Source organism: Lacerta agilis, chromosome 9 (genome assembly GCF_009819535.1).
Source record: "Lacerta agilis isolate rLacAgi1 chromosome 9, rLacAgi1.pri, whole genome shotgun sequence".
Lineage (NCBI taxonomy): Eukaryota > Metazoa > Chordata > Lepidosauria > Squamata > Lacertidae > Lacerta > Lacerta agilis.
This window is the reverse complement of record NC_046320.1, coordinates 57824883-57840336: the sequence shown is the minus strand read 5'-3', so window position 1 is coordinate 57840336 and position 15454 is coordinate 57824883.

Genomic DNA, 15454 nt, shown 5'->3' with positions numbered 1-15454 from the left:
TAGTCAAAAACATCTGGAGGGCTGAAGTTTGGGATGCCTGTTCTAGAGGAGGGCTACAGATGTGGTCCTCCAGATGTTGTTGAGCTACACTCCTGTCAGACCCAGCCAGTCAGAGATCATAGCAATTGTGGTTCAGGAAAATCTGGAGGGCCACAGGTTCTCATCCCTGTCCTAAAGGAAGCTGCTTGAACTGGGCAGACCAGTAAGGAAGAAGTTGATGGGAACATTGGGGGGGGGGATAAAGTACTTCCCCAAACTAACAGCTCCAGCAGAGTGTCATAACAAGTATTTCTCCAGGGCTAAATGTAGCCATTGTCTACAGCAAACCAAATATCAAGCCATTTCCCACAGCAAATTCATTGGTCTCTCTTATCTTTAAATGCCAGGTGGCAGAGATTATATTTGCTCATTTCTTCTTTTTTTACACTTTTACACTTTCTTCAAAGAGGAGTTGATCTTTTGTTGAAGATCTGATGGAAAACCTGTTCAGCATCTTGCTTTGTATTTTAAGCATGGACACAAGAGCACAAAATTGCTACACGGGGGTCTTCCCATTGGTGGTCACTACATTTTGCCTTCTGATAGTAGTAGCCAGACAAGTTCACAAGCTCAGCAGCCCAGTGGTGCTCTTTTTCACATTGTTTGTACACGGAATCTGGTAGCATGCTATTTCCAATCTTGGGGCTGCAGCCACAAATGTGTTGTTGCCTAATTAGCCTCTGCTTTAAACAAAAACTCAGCAGCGGTATCCATATAACTTTCCAGCTATATTCATGCTGGTTCAATTTAAATTTTTTTGGAAAAAAAAGTTGGTGGAAGGAGGAAATCATCTGTTCTAGGCAATCAAACAAGTGTCCCATACAGTGGTACCTTGGTTCTCAAACACTGAAAACCCAGAAGTACCGGCAAGTGTTCCAGTTTTCAAATGTTTTTCGGAAGCCGAACGTCCAGTGTGGCTGTTGCCTATTGTTTCCAGGGCGGCTGCACCAATCAGAAGCCACGCCTTGGTTTTCGAAGATTTCGGAAGTCAAACAGACTTTGGAATGGATTAAGTTTGAGAACCAAGGTACCACTATATTTGGCACTTTTGGTTTTGCTATTTATTTTGCATTTTTATTTTTGAGGCTTTTTCAGTTAATTTGTTTTTGTGAATGTGTGGAACCCAGGTGAGCTGATTGATTGATTGTTTGTGTGACAGTGGAAATGGATAAAAGTCCCCCCTCCAAACAATGACTATCATCAAAACAAGTAAGAATTTTTTTTTAAAAAAAATCCCCATCATCTACAATTCTGTCTTATTTATTTTATAGTACAGTACATTGATTATTGCTTTCATTTTATGGATCAATGGTCTCGTTAGAGAATAAAATTCATGTTAAATTGCTGTTTTAGGAGGTGTTTTCAAAAGTCTGGAACAGATTAATCCATTTTGCATTACTTTCTATGGGAAAGTGTGCCTTGGTTTTGGAACACTTTGGTTTTGGAACGGACTTCTGGAATGGATTAAGTTTGAGAACCAAGGTGCCACTGTATTGCACTGGAATGAAAACAATGCGCCATGTAATGAATGCAAAGGGGGAAATGAAACAATGTATTCTTACAGGTCTATGAGGTGGTCTGCAACACTGCCTTTCTCTCTCTAAAATTTGTGTTCTTTAAACTTCTTTAAAATGGCTAATTAAGGGTCATGTCATGACACAACAATGGACATCATTGGATATGTTGCTACCTTTTATGCACACCCATGCTTCTGTTCCCCCATGATTCACCCATGGCAGGAAATAACTGTATACAGGACTACCAGTTATGTCATGGGAGGAAGTAGTGGTGTGATCCTAGTGGTGTGATCCATGAAAATTGCATGAAAATTGCACTGCAAAAGCTCCCATGGATTTTCTGGGTTAACGGGGCTGCGAATGGGTTTTTATCTGGAAGCAATTGACATGGAAATAAGTGCTGAACTTCCACTAGATTCTGCTCGGTTTCCAGAAGCAGCTTTTACGTTGCATGAAAGAACACATAAAACACGGAAACTATTAGGTGAGGAAATACTGAGAAAACGGAATAAAGTGCTGTCTGAATGCAGCCTCATTGTGTCAAGAAAATGTGGTGCAATACACCCGCAAGGAAACATCAGTCTGGAAAGGCAGCAAAGTAGGTGCTATTTGTGATCATAGCAACATTTTCTTGCACTCCTCTTGTGTAAAACAAACAAACAAACAAACCACAAACAGCCTACTTTTTACCACAAGTCCAAAGGAAATGTATTTCATGTCTTTCCTTCTTGAGATACCATCACAACTTTAATTACTAGTTTGTCACTGTCCCTCGGGGAGGGGGGAGCATCTCTTGTCATCTTGTCACCAGTTGTGTCCTCTTATCAGTCTTTCCTTGCTTCCTGACCTCCTCCCAAGTATGCTAGATCCATTACAACATCACCACCACATTGCCTATAATTGTTTTTCCCCTTCAGGCTCTACACAACTTGTCTAGATGAGATTTTTTTGTTTACTCTCCTCCGTCAGGGTGGGTGTGGGGATATATCCTGGGACAAATTCATGGCATACACAAGCAAGGTTGGTATGGCAGCTGTTCCTCCGATACACAGACTCTGCACTTACAATGAATGTATGTATATCTCTCAAAACATTTAATCGGTGCAAAAACACACCCCACAGCAGAAAACAGAAAAGGTTAGTGAAATAAAAGGTGTGAGATCTACAGAGGGAAAAAGAGGAACACTGTTAAGTAAAGGTCAGCAATTTTAAAGGTCATATTAAATAATAATACTGTAAGGGCAAATCTTAACCAACCCTGTTTAACTTTAAATGCACAGGCCAAAGCTCCTTGGTGAGAAGTCTGTAGCTTAGGGAAATGTGCGTGAGGGAGTATATCTTGATAGTCTTCAATGTGTCTTATTTCTCTTTTCCTTAACAGACACCTAACCTTTCTATAAGGAAAGCTTCTGTGAGAATACCACCATATAGATACCTCATACTATTGGCTATGCAGGGCAAATGTCAAAGGGTATTCTTTGCACTGAAAATGCAAATACAGACGAAACCATGAAATAGACGGGAAATAATTAATTATACTCTTATACCTCTTTTTAAAAACCTATTCAGTTCTCTAGTGTAGTACTGTGGTAGTTAATGAACTATCAAAATAGAATCATTGAATTGTAGAGTTGGAAGGGACCCCGAGGGCCATCTAGTCCAACCCCCTGCAATTCAGGAATGACTGTAATTTCACTTCTGTCACTTCTGAATCCTGATAGGAAAAGCCTTCATCTATATCTATATCTATATCTATCTATATCTATTCCTAATTATTTGTTGTTGTTTAGTCATTTAGCCGTGTCCGACTCTTTGTGACCCCATGGACCAGAGCACGCCAGGCACTCCTGTTTTCCACTGCCCCCCGTAGTTTGGTCAGACTCATGTTGGTAGCTTCGAGAACACTGTCCAACCATTTCATCCTCTGTAGTCCCCTTCTCCTTGTGCCCTCAATCTTTCCCAACATCAGGGTCTTTTCCAGGGAGTCTTCTCTTCTCATGTGGTAGCCAAAGTACTGGAGCCTCAGCTTCAGGATCTGTCCTTCCAGTGAGCACTCAGGGCTGATTTCCTTCAGAATGAATAGGTTTGATCTTCTTGCAGTCCATGGGACTCTCAAGAGTCTCCTCCAGCACCATAATTCAAAAGCATCAATTCTTCGGCGATCAGCCTTCTTTATGGTCCAGTTCTCACTTCCATACATTACTACTGGGAAAACCATAGCTTTAACTATACGGACCTTTGTCGGCAAGGTGATGTCTCTGCTTTTTAAGATGCTGTCTAGGTTTGTCATTGCTTTTCTCCCAAGAAGCAGGCGTCTTCTAATTTCGTGACTGCTGTCACCATCTGCAGTGATCATGGAACCCAGGAAAGTAAAATCTGTCCGGGAAAACCATTTTCAAAATATGGCAACCCTACTCCAGAGTCTGGGTTCTTTTTAATCTTTAAAAACCAGATGTTGATCTCATGAGTGTGTGTACCATAAGAGGGCCATCCATTGTGGCCCATGAGGAACAGTAGAGTCCCTGTGACACAAACACATGTGGACACAAATACATACATGAGTCCTACTTTTAATGACACCCTGTTTAGTTAAGAGGATAACATTGTTCTCATTGAATGTTTTCTTTAAATTTAAGTAAGCAGTGTGCCATATACTGGAATTGTCATAGCAGATGGAAAGGGGAAAAGAGCAACAGATCTATTGAATTATAAAAATTTATATGTGCAATGACTAGAATTTGAAGGAGAACACAAATTGCAAAAAAAATGAGACTTTCCTGCAATTTAAAAATGCGAGACTAACTCAGCAAAGGTTGCAGTTGAGAAAGGTGTTGAGTTCACTGCATAAATTGCTAGCAAAGAATTGTTCACACAGCTGCAGCGATGTTAGAACCCCTCCTTCACAGCTTCTCTTAATCTGAAGATAAAACACGACAACATGTAGCTTGCTCTGAGAAAAAGTAAGAAAGCTCAGCGTAAATGATGCTGTTACTTTTTATTGACACCTTTCATTGGAAATTGTACTACTGTCACAATATATGAGTAAAACACAAAATGAAGTCTAACCCCAGGAACTCTTTCTGTCTCCCCCCCCCCACAAATTAGCACATTCATTTCCTATCATCCAGTGTTTCAGAGATGAAAGTAGGGCACCCATCTGTGTGCACCTATCACTGCATCAAGGATCACATCCTGAGCCACCCTTCTGAATGCTGATGTTTTCAGTGTAGAAAATGCCACACTTAGATTTTATCCATATCGTTTTTTGTTTTTGCATCATAAAATCAAAACAAAAAATAAACGAAAATAAATACACTTTTGTTACTTTTACATGGTTTACATTATATCTTAAACTCCGCCGAGTTTTTGATTTTAAAATTTAAAATTTAAAAAAAAAAGATTTTATCCATATCTTCAATGAGTTTCTATATTCTCTGTAAGTGTAACGGAAATGGATTGAGCACATACATTTCCCTTGGAGCTGTCCAATGTCCTTATCACATTGGGCTTTGCTTTCACTGGATCCCTCCTTCTTCCTCCATTTCCCACAGAACTTGATATGTCTAATACATGGAGAAGGAGTAGGACCATTTTTACCACACATGTACACAAACACCACACCACAGGCTCCACCATCCCAGTCTGCAGTGTTTACATATCAATTGTTGGCACTGAGGTGTATGCACCTAGGTCTCAACAGGATCAGGAGTTCATGATTGTGTAGAAGCCTACACATGCAGATGTCTAAGTACATGGGCTTCCCCTTTGCAATCAACATGCAGATGTTAGGTCAACGCCAGCAAGATGCATGGAATTTGGGGCAGGACCAGGAGGCATAGTCCTGCTCCATGTTACTATATTCAAAGGACCCTCTAAGATGCTATATTGCTAACATGTGAACTAGCATTAATAATACATAAAGCACAACTATATCTGCTTCACTATATGGATGACAAGGTTTTAAGAAAAAAGAGCAATAGAAGAATCCATGAATTTTCTCATCTTGTGACATTTTCCTATGGAAACTGATTGTGCAGTTACCCCCTAAATGTAGGTGGGGAACCTCAGGCCCAAGTCCAAATGTGGCCTCCTAGACCTCTCTGTTTAGCTCTTGGGAATCTCTGCAGTGCACACATCCCACTAACCCTTGTGTTATGAGTTGAATAGGATCCAAACTGCAGCAGTCTGATTGGTCCTAGAACAATAGGATTGAGATTTCAGCAGTCTGACTGGTCCCAGAACAATAGGATTGAGATTGCAGCAGTCTGATAGGTCCCAGAACAATAGGATTGAGATTGCAGCAGTCTGATTGGTCCGCAGCAGCCACCCAATCCATCTCCAGGTGGAAGTGAATCTGCACTTCAATTGGCATACAGGAGTATCCCGGAATTAGCCAATCACGTGGGGCCCATTGTGTAAATAGTGTATATAAAGCAAACGTTTTGGGGAAACTGCATTCCTCACTACTATGAGCTGAATAAAGAGCATGAAATTCACACTTGACTCCGAGTATATTTCACCTTGTTTATGCCTTCCCCACATACTTTTGCATAGCTGGAATGTGCTCTTGAACTGTAATACAGTCTCTTGCTTGCCTAGATGGAGGATGGAGTGTGTGTGTTGTATAGAAATCTCAGTATTTTGCATAGCCAGAATGAAGCCTACAGCACACAGGTAAGAGTTGCAATCACTGCTCCATCCACCTCTGGCCCCCACCTACCCCTGGCATGCAGTGTCTGGAAGCTTTTCCATGTGGAAGTGCAGTCCTTGAACTAAACCCTAAACTAAAGGAAAGGAAAACAAATACATTTCATGCTGATGCTGATACTCTCATGCTCAGGAACCTCAGGCTATGAACTAAATGTGAGCCAGCGTCGTATAGTGGTTAAGAGCGGTGGACTCATAATCTGGTGAACCGGGTTCGCTTCCCCACTCCTCCACATGCAGCTACTGGGTGACCTTGCGCTAGTCACACTTCTCTGAAGTCTCTCAGCCTCACTCACCTCACAGAGTGTTTGTTGTGGGGGAGGAAGGGAAAAGGAGATTGTTAGCCGCTTTGAGACTCCTTAAGGGGAGTGAAAGGTGGGATATCAAGTCCAAACTCTTCTTCTTCTTTAGGCTTCTCTACCTGGCCCCTGGGGGCTCTTTCCAAGCAACACACCCTTTCCAGCTACACCCCTGGCTGACCCTGCTTTGGAACCTTCTTGAGGGTGTTTTTGCCTGGTTAGAATGTGCCCTTGAATTCTGACAATGCCTCATGTTCACCTGGATGGAGAATGGAGGTGTGTGGGTTGGTGTAGAAACTAGCCTACTGTACAAATGTTGCATTCATTGCTTACACCCACTTTTGCCTCTGGCTCCACTCACCAATGGCATGTGGCCCCTGGTAGACTACCCAGGAGGGAATGTGGCCCTCAGGCTAGATAAGATTCCCCACCCCTGCTGCAGCCACACCACCACTTTTACAACTGATGCCATTGTGTTTCTGTATAACACCCCTCTATTTTATAGTAGAGTGTATAATATGTTCTGAGCAGGACATTGTTTCTTGTTTGTGCTGCAACACCAATGTCATGCTGATAGATTAGGTTTTTTCAGTTCAAAGGAATTTCCCATTTAGTGTAAGAGGGCTAATGCTGATATGCTTGACGTTTCCTTTTGTCTTCAATAGGGCAGGATGATCCTATGGTCCCAGTATGCCAGGCAGCTCAACCAGAGGCAGCGTCAACAATAAAATAATAGCTACAGAAACAAATGCAAACATCAAAAAACCAACAGATATGTTCACAGCATCCCTGGAAGAAAAACCATGCCAACCACAATCATAATGCCATCTGCTGGTAAAGCCCCCGCTTTACCTGCGTATGAAAGTTGTCGACAGCCATACAGCAATGGATGATTGTCCCCCATGACACCATCCCAGGGAAACCATCTCTCTGCATACAAGGCAAAACCAGGCAGCCTGAAAAAGGAGAGCACCATCCTCAGGCCTGCGCACACTGAATATGTATAAGAAACACAGAGGCTTCCTCTGCTGCAACAAACTCCATAAAATTAAAAGCACATCACATTTGTACGGCTCTCTTTGTGTCAGAGCAAAGCATTGTTCACAGAAGAAAGCAGCTATGTTTGTACACCCCAAATAATGGAAATTGCATTGCAAGCTCTCAGAAGGCAACACCATGGATAAGAGCAATGCAAAGAGAAATGATGGCAAGATTCCTGGCCAGGATATATATAGGAAAGGATTAGTGAATGTATTTCCATCCATGTCACGTTTTCATGTGTTCATCCATATCTTCACTGTCAGTGAAGCCTTTGAATACCAGTTGCTGAGAATCACAAGTTAAGAGACAGTTACAGGTGGGTAGCCGTGTTGGTCTGCCATAGTCAAAACAAAATCGAAAATTCTTTCCAGTAGCACCTTAGAGACCAACTGAGTTTGTTCCTGGTATGAGCTTTCGTACCAGGAACAAACTCAGTTGGTCTCTAAGGTGCTACTGGAAAGAATTTTCGATTTTGTTTTGACAAGTTAAGAGAGTGGTGTTGCGTTCAGCTTCTGCTTGTGGACTTCCTTAGGCATCTGATTGGCCAGAATGCTGGACTACATGAGAACTTAGGTCTGATCCAGCACAGCACTTCATTTGTTCTTAAGACTGTTCTGTCCTGTTCTTGCATTAATCTGCATTTAAAAAAAAATCCATGCAAAACTTTTCACTTAAATAATGCCAACCACATTATGGTTTAAAGCATCAGTGGACACTTGGGTTGCAAACGCAATCCGTGCGGGAGGCGTGTTTGCAACCCACGCCGCTGCATCTGCACACACGTGTGACGCAATTTGGTGCCTCTGCGCATGCACGAGCGCCGAAACCCAGAAGTAACCTGTTTCGTTGCTTCTGGGTTTGGTGTGGTGTGCAACCCGAAATCACGCAACCTGAAGCAGCTGTAACCCGAGGTATGACTGTACTTCAAAGTACTGCTTTTAAAATCCACATAATCATGGCAGTTAAATAGCATTTTTAAAATATTTTGTGTCAAAATACTGTACACACTTTAGGATGCATATTGGTACTTTTTTGAAGCCAAGGACTGTGACCGGACATTTTGGGCAGTACAGAGGTCAATGGATAACTTAGTGCTGATTGCACATTAGCCTGGAGGGTGCAGATGAGGTAATTGTATACAAGGATATTCAAAAATCAAATTTCTTGAGCATCCCTAGATGTGTACTGTTGGGAATGCAGCAGAGGAAGACATGGTCTTCTCCAGGCTCTCCAGTGTGTGGGATATATGGACAGAAAAGAGGTGATCTCATATTGGTTTTCATTGCAATGTTGACATATCCAGTACATATACCCCTATTTGTAAAACATGTATTTGCAATCCCATACAAGCTTACCTGGAAGCAAGCCCCATTGAACTCAATGAGGCTTCCTTTTGAGTTGGAATATATAGCATCCTGCTGGTTTCTCAGTTACTATAAAGTTAATAATATTAATATTAATAGTAATTTATTTATACCCCGCCCACTCTGGGCAGCTTCCAACAAAATATTAAAAATACAATAAAACACCAGACATTAAAAACTTTCCTATTATTATTATTATTATTATTATTATTATTATTATTATTATTATTATTTATTACTCAGTCTGAACCTTCAAGATAAGGCCATAAATAAAAATGAATAAATGAATGTGTTCAAAGATGTTGGAAGTCAAACTAACAATAGAAATATAGGCAACTACCTTTATACAATATGACAGTTTTCTTTAAATGGGAGCCTTGTCCTTGAACACTATCTGTGTTGCATAACAGAGAATATTTTTAATTAATAATAGTATTTATTAATGCAATATTTTAAATTTAAAACCCTGTGAGCCTTTCATAAGAAACCATTGTACATGTAACACTCAAGTGGCTGGATTTTGAACATAGGTGTTATATGATGAGAATGAAAGCTTTGTCACAACTCGCCACATCAGGCCTGTTTAATTTTCAAAGGATGCAGGTGTAGCTTATGCCTTGACCTAGTATCACCTCTGAATGGTCTGGAATGCAGCATCAGAAATAGAGATATAGGGAAGCATTCTTTACATAGTGGGGCGAGAACACAGACTTGTTCAATCTAAGCTGTAGCTCAGATGGAGCGAATGCCGCAGGATTGTGTCTCTTGTGACTTCTTCCAAGTCACAAGTAAGGTGTCAGGAGCAGGTCAGTAATAAAGCACCTGGTGTCAGTGAAGTTGACTCTTGATTCAAAGAAACTAAAACAGCCTAGAGATCGCAGCAACTCTTCCCAGTAGGTGTTGCACCAATGAGGACTTCAGTTGTGAGGACCTTCCTACCTCTCTCTAAGATTCCTCCCTCAGATTTTTCCTCAGCAACCTGAGGCTCCTTTGCCTTCTCTCTCTTTGCTCCACCCTCTTCATTCCTCTCTGTGTTTGGGGAGACCATGGGAGAGGGGAGCTGGTCACAGCAGCAGGAGAAGACTCCTTGGCTTCTTCCACACTCTGCCTCTTGGCCCCCCTCCTCTCCAGCCTCCTCTTATGCCTCCGATTCTGGACTGCTCTCTGCCAAAGCCTCTTCCTGCTCACTAAACCCTGTTGCCTCTTCAGCTTCCGAACCATCTCCTCTCAGCCAGCTCCCTCTTTTCCCTCTGACCAGTCATTGTTGTCCCACCACCAATGCCCAGGTTCTGAGCCTTTTTACCCTAGGGGTTCCCCAGCTGGTGCCTCCCACCACTCCTCAGCATCCAGCCAGTCCACGACATAACAGTGGGCAACTCTGTCAACTTCAGTTTATCTGTTCTTCCACATTTTCACATCAGTATACTTTAAAGAAAAAGTCTTCATAAAAGCTCCTAATATGCAAATTTTATATGCAATTTGCACTAATCTACTCATCATTGCAAAACAATTTCCCATGATATTATTCACTTCTGTATATTGTTTTTACTCATATATGCAGTATCTTTTTCTGTACACTTTACTTGGCAGGAGAACTTCAATGCAAAATACAGAGAAGGTTGTGTTCCAGTTTGCATGTTGTTTTGGAAAGAAGACATCTGAAGGCAGACCTGGGAAGGTAAATTTTTAATGTTTGATGTCTTACTGTGTTTTAATTTGTTGGAAGCTGCCCAGAATGGCTGAGGCAAACTAGTCAGGTGGGCAGCATATAAATGATAAAAATTGTTGTTGTTGTTGTTGTTGTTGTTGTTGTTGTTTGCAAATTAGGTAAATCCACCTTGCAATGTGAACTGAATCAAATTTCTTTCCCATCCCTAGTCACATGAGATGCAGACCAGCTTTCCTTCATATGTATTTCATCTATGGCATAATAGGGGAACCAACTGTGCCGCTTGCTGATCTCTGGCTATGTTGCCATGCCCTCAGGCCCTGCACACTTTTCCATTGAGGTCACATGGCTCCCGTCCAGCAAGCCAGCAAACCTCTAACAAATTACTTTACTCACACTCTGTACTATGAGACTGAGGCCAAGGTTGCCAAGTGCACTTAGATGACTGCTCCATTGAAATCTGTAGGCATGCTTCCAGCTATGGAGCATACAGTCCAATGGATAATTATTCAGAGAATAGTTGGACCAATATGCTACTGAAATTTGCCTTTGGATTTCTGAAGTCCCATGATGAACAATCAGATTATAGATGCTGTTCTTCCCTTTCCAGAGCTACATTCTTTTAATGGCAAACTTAAGGAACGACAAGTGATGCTTATGAAGACCGCATGGTAGATAGAGAGCATGTAACGTGTGTAGGGGTTGGGGTGGGAAACCACTTGATCCTTTTGAGTCAAAGCCAACCAAGACCCCTTCAACCTTGGGGCTGAATCAAAATGGCCACTCTCTACTACAGCCTTTGCCAACATGGTGTCCTCTAGATGTTTTGGAATCCAACTGCACTTGCAGGGGCTGATGGGAATTATAGTCCCAAGCATCTGGAAGGCACTAGATTGTCCTCCTGCCATGTCCTCCTGCCCTGTGGCCTTCCTTATTATTTCACCCAACCTTCATCAACATGAAAAAGAGGAGGTAACCATTGTTGGCCGGGGCCACAGAAAGCACCTGCCTATTTGTCTCTGAGCTTAAACTGATGTTTCCAAGGCTGCTCAGGTTTGGGATTTTCCAGCTGTCTCAGCCTGCTCATGGGCACCCCTTCACTGCTGGTTCTACTCCCGCCCCCTGCCCCCCCCCGCCCAATGTTTAGAAACACTTTTCTGGCAAAGGGGTGACCATCAGTAAGAGGCAAAGAAACATCTTTTGATTTTTGAGTCTTCCTTTCCAATGCTCAAATAACCTCTCAAAGGGTTATTGCTGCTATTCTGCAAGTGGGATTCTATCACACACTTGCAAATTCAGGCTGCACCACATAAGCAGCTTCCATTCTACAACCTCTTTACAAGCTGTAAACAAATAAGGATGATAGTTCAATTAACAGGACATCTAGAAGATAGGTTTTCAGCATCCCAAAGAATGCTGAAAAAGCCCAAGTTGTGTCATTGGGGTAAGGGAGCTGCACATTACTTAATGGCCTTCTCTGTTAGATGTAGTGACTATCCTTTTGCATGGGTTCACCTTTGCCCTCCACTAAGGAGTACGGTCCTTCCTGCCCATAATGCTTTGCACTGAACAGACTGCTGGAGTGGGCCATTTGTGTTTAGTATTATAGTGCCAGCTTATTCTTTAGCTGTCTTTTATACAAGTGCCAAGTCAGCTCTTTCTCTGAGCTGGCAAATACCCAACGTCATGAATCAGTCCAGAAAATAAGGGGGGGAAATAAGTCACGAAGAAGGGAAAATTCAGACTATAAAATCAAATGCAGGAGGCTCACTAGATAACTTAATACTAAGTTAATGCCATATCCACAGAACTGATGCAACAAGAAGTTCTGCATTTTTACCACTTAATGCAACTGATTCCAGATGTGAAAGTGTAACACTGCAATTAATATATTAGCAGTCAGTTCCAAATGATGCGCCAACAAGCAGAATTGATGAAACAAATCCATTTTCTTTGGCGAATGCATCCTCAGATCCCCCCCCCCATTTCCTGAACAATTTTATTTCTGTATCCATGCAATAATTGCAGAGGTGGTTGCAGTTGGTATAATTTTGATGAGCACCACACCCTGTTAATTCTCCTTGACCTCTGAGCGACTTTTGATACCATCAGCCATGGTATCCTTCTGGAGCAATTGTCCCAAGTTAGGAGTAGGTGGCACCGCTTTGCACCGTAGAGTTATGAGCTTGTGGGTGCTGGACTCCTGTGTTATGAGTTTCATACTCCCCTGTGTTTCTAAGAGTCAGACACTGAACCTCTGGATTCAGCAAATGTTAAAATATAAGCCAAACCAGTTTTTTGATGAGGGAATTGCCTGCAGAGATGGACCATTAGAAGAACAAAATGAAGATGATGAGCCATTAGGAAAGTGAAAGAGAGGGAGGTCTGTGCCAGATGGCAAATGGGAGGGGCTCCTCTCTCAACTCAGAGTTAATTAGAAGACAAAGGCAGAGTTAGAATTAGATGTTTTTGGTTGGTATGTGATCTGAAGGGAGAAAGGTTGCAATCTGGTAAAGGCTGCAAGCTAGAGAAAGGGTCAGGAGCCACGACTGATGTCTGTTTGAATCCACAGCTGCAGCTATGAGAGAAGCCAGACCCTCTTTGGGTATTAATGCTGTGAACCCCTCCATCATAGGCTCAGGTTGTATATATCTGTAAATAAATCATATATCATAAAGACACCACAGTCTCTGCTGTGCCTCATTCCCAAAGCTGCCTGGAACCCCTGGAATCTGACATCACTCAGAGATTGGGGTAGCTTGCAACAATATTATTAGCACAAGTGCTTTGTTATGTTGTTGACTGCAAAATTAATCTCTCTGGCAATGTTAAATCAAATGATTTCTTCACTGTAGCATGGGAATGGTACAGAGAATTCAGCTCTGTTTTTATAGGTACAGTGGGGTAGGCAGGGAAGGTTTTAGTGTGGGCACTGATGGAGGAAGAGGAGTGTGGGGGGGCACACCGCCCTAGCAGTGTGATCCCACTGGGGTGCCATCGTGGCGCGTCATGCCCCCGGGACACACACCAGCCCCGCCCCCACCTACTCTCCGCCCCTGCCCCCAGTGCCAGACCATGAAGCTCCACCACTGAGTGTGGGTTGTTGTATTCTGCTTTTACTATTTTTTGTTGGGACCCACCCAGAGTGGCTGAGGCAACCCAGTCAGATGGGCTGCAAATAAATAAATAAGCAAGCAAGCACGCAAGCTGAATTGCACAGGAGCATTAATTATCAAAATGCCTGTGGGTCAGAGAGCAACACGCAAGTCTGTGAAGTGTAAAGAGAATGAATCGGTGCAGCAAAAGTGAACTGGAGAGGAAAAAAACATTGAAGGCAAAACAAATATTGGAAAAGATTCTTGCTGGACAGACCAACCCCCTAGTCCACAGGCCACCCACAGGTTTTTCCTGCTGAAATCAGATTTGAAAAAGGCATTATACTGTAGCCAATAGAGTATGCTGGGGAGTTTGCCCATGACTGTTTCTCCAGTTTGCTAATGTGAGCCAGGAAAAATTATTGAAGATAAAGCAAGCCGAGGATGAGCTGATTTCAGAACTATGTTTCACACAAGACAGAAGGCAGAGATGAACTCAAATGTACTCCTCTCACCCCGCCCATACCACCTGTCCCAGAATGCTTGCTAAATTCTTCTGGCAATGAGGGACAAACTAGACAGAGCTAGTGCTGTGCCAAAATGGCTCCTCTAATTTCTCAAAACTCCCCCCCTTCAAGGAAGGCTTCCATTCTGTCTGTCTGTCCCACCTATCCCAATTCTATGCATATACAAATATGCACATTGATCTCCTGCACACGAGAGAGAGCAATGCTGGCACACAGGAAGGAACCCCAAACTGGCTCTGCTGATGCACCCATACTGCCCCAACCTCACTGCTGCTCTGCTCCACTCTGTCCCAATATCCAATGCGCCACCACTGCCAGCTCCACAATGCCCATCTGTCCCCACCAGCTGCTTCTCACTGTGTAGATTTGGTGAGACGGAAGGAGGTGGTTTGCAGCTGAGAACTCTTCATCATGCAAACTTCAGTTGCTGTTGAGTTTGTTTGTTTCAAAGCAAGCTCCTAGATGGCTTTGAAAATGTGTGGGTGATAATTGTTGGGACAATAGCTGGGAAGGCGGGAAGGTGAAAAAAGAATTGATAGTAGTCAAGGTAAAGGGTTTCAGAGCTTCACATTGCTCTTTTCCAATTATTAAGAGTAATTGAAACAGAATAAATTGCGCAAAGTAGGGATAAATATGCAAAACTAGTGCATGGAAAGAATTCGTAGGACAATATATTACCTGATCTCCCTTCAATTGAGCATGCAGCATGTCCTTAAAAGAGACATTTCAAAGTCTTTTCACCTTATCTATGGCTCTCTAAAAGTGGGTATGACTTTCCCCTCCAAATCCTACTGGCAATGAGACAATATGGAGGAGGGAATTACTTAGGGGGCTAGGTATTCAAAATTCTCCACCACCTACCAGCCAGTAATTAGGCATGGAATAATGTGTATGCAAGGCACAAAGCGTTCCATCTGCAAACCCACCTGTGAATAGGCAAAGGGCATGGGAGCCAACTCCAGGGGGCTGTGGGTGCTTGGGCACCTACAATAATATAATCGTAGGGTCTGGGCATCCACAAAGTCAATGAGAAAAGCTGACAGGTGGCAGCGGTGCTGCCTAAGAGAGAAGCAGTCCAGCTCCGCCCTCCACAGCCAGCGAGCAAGGGACAATTTTCCGGGGCGGGGGGTGTTTCCAGATGTGGAGGCAGAGACTTTCTGCCTCCGAATCCAAGTCCCTCTCTGCGGAAAAGTGTG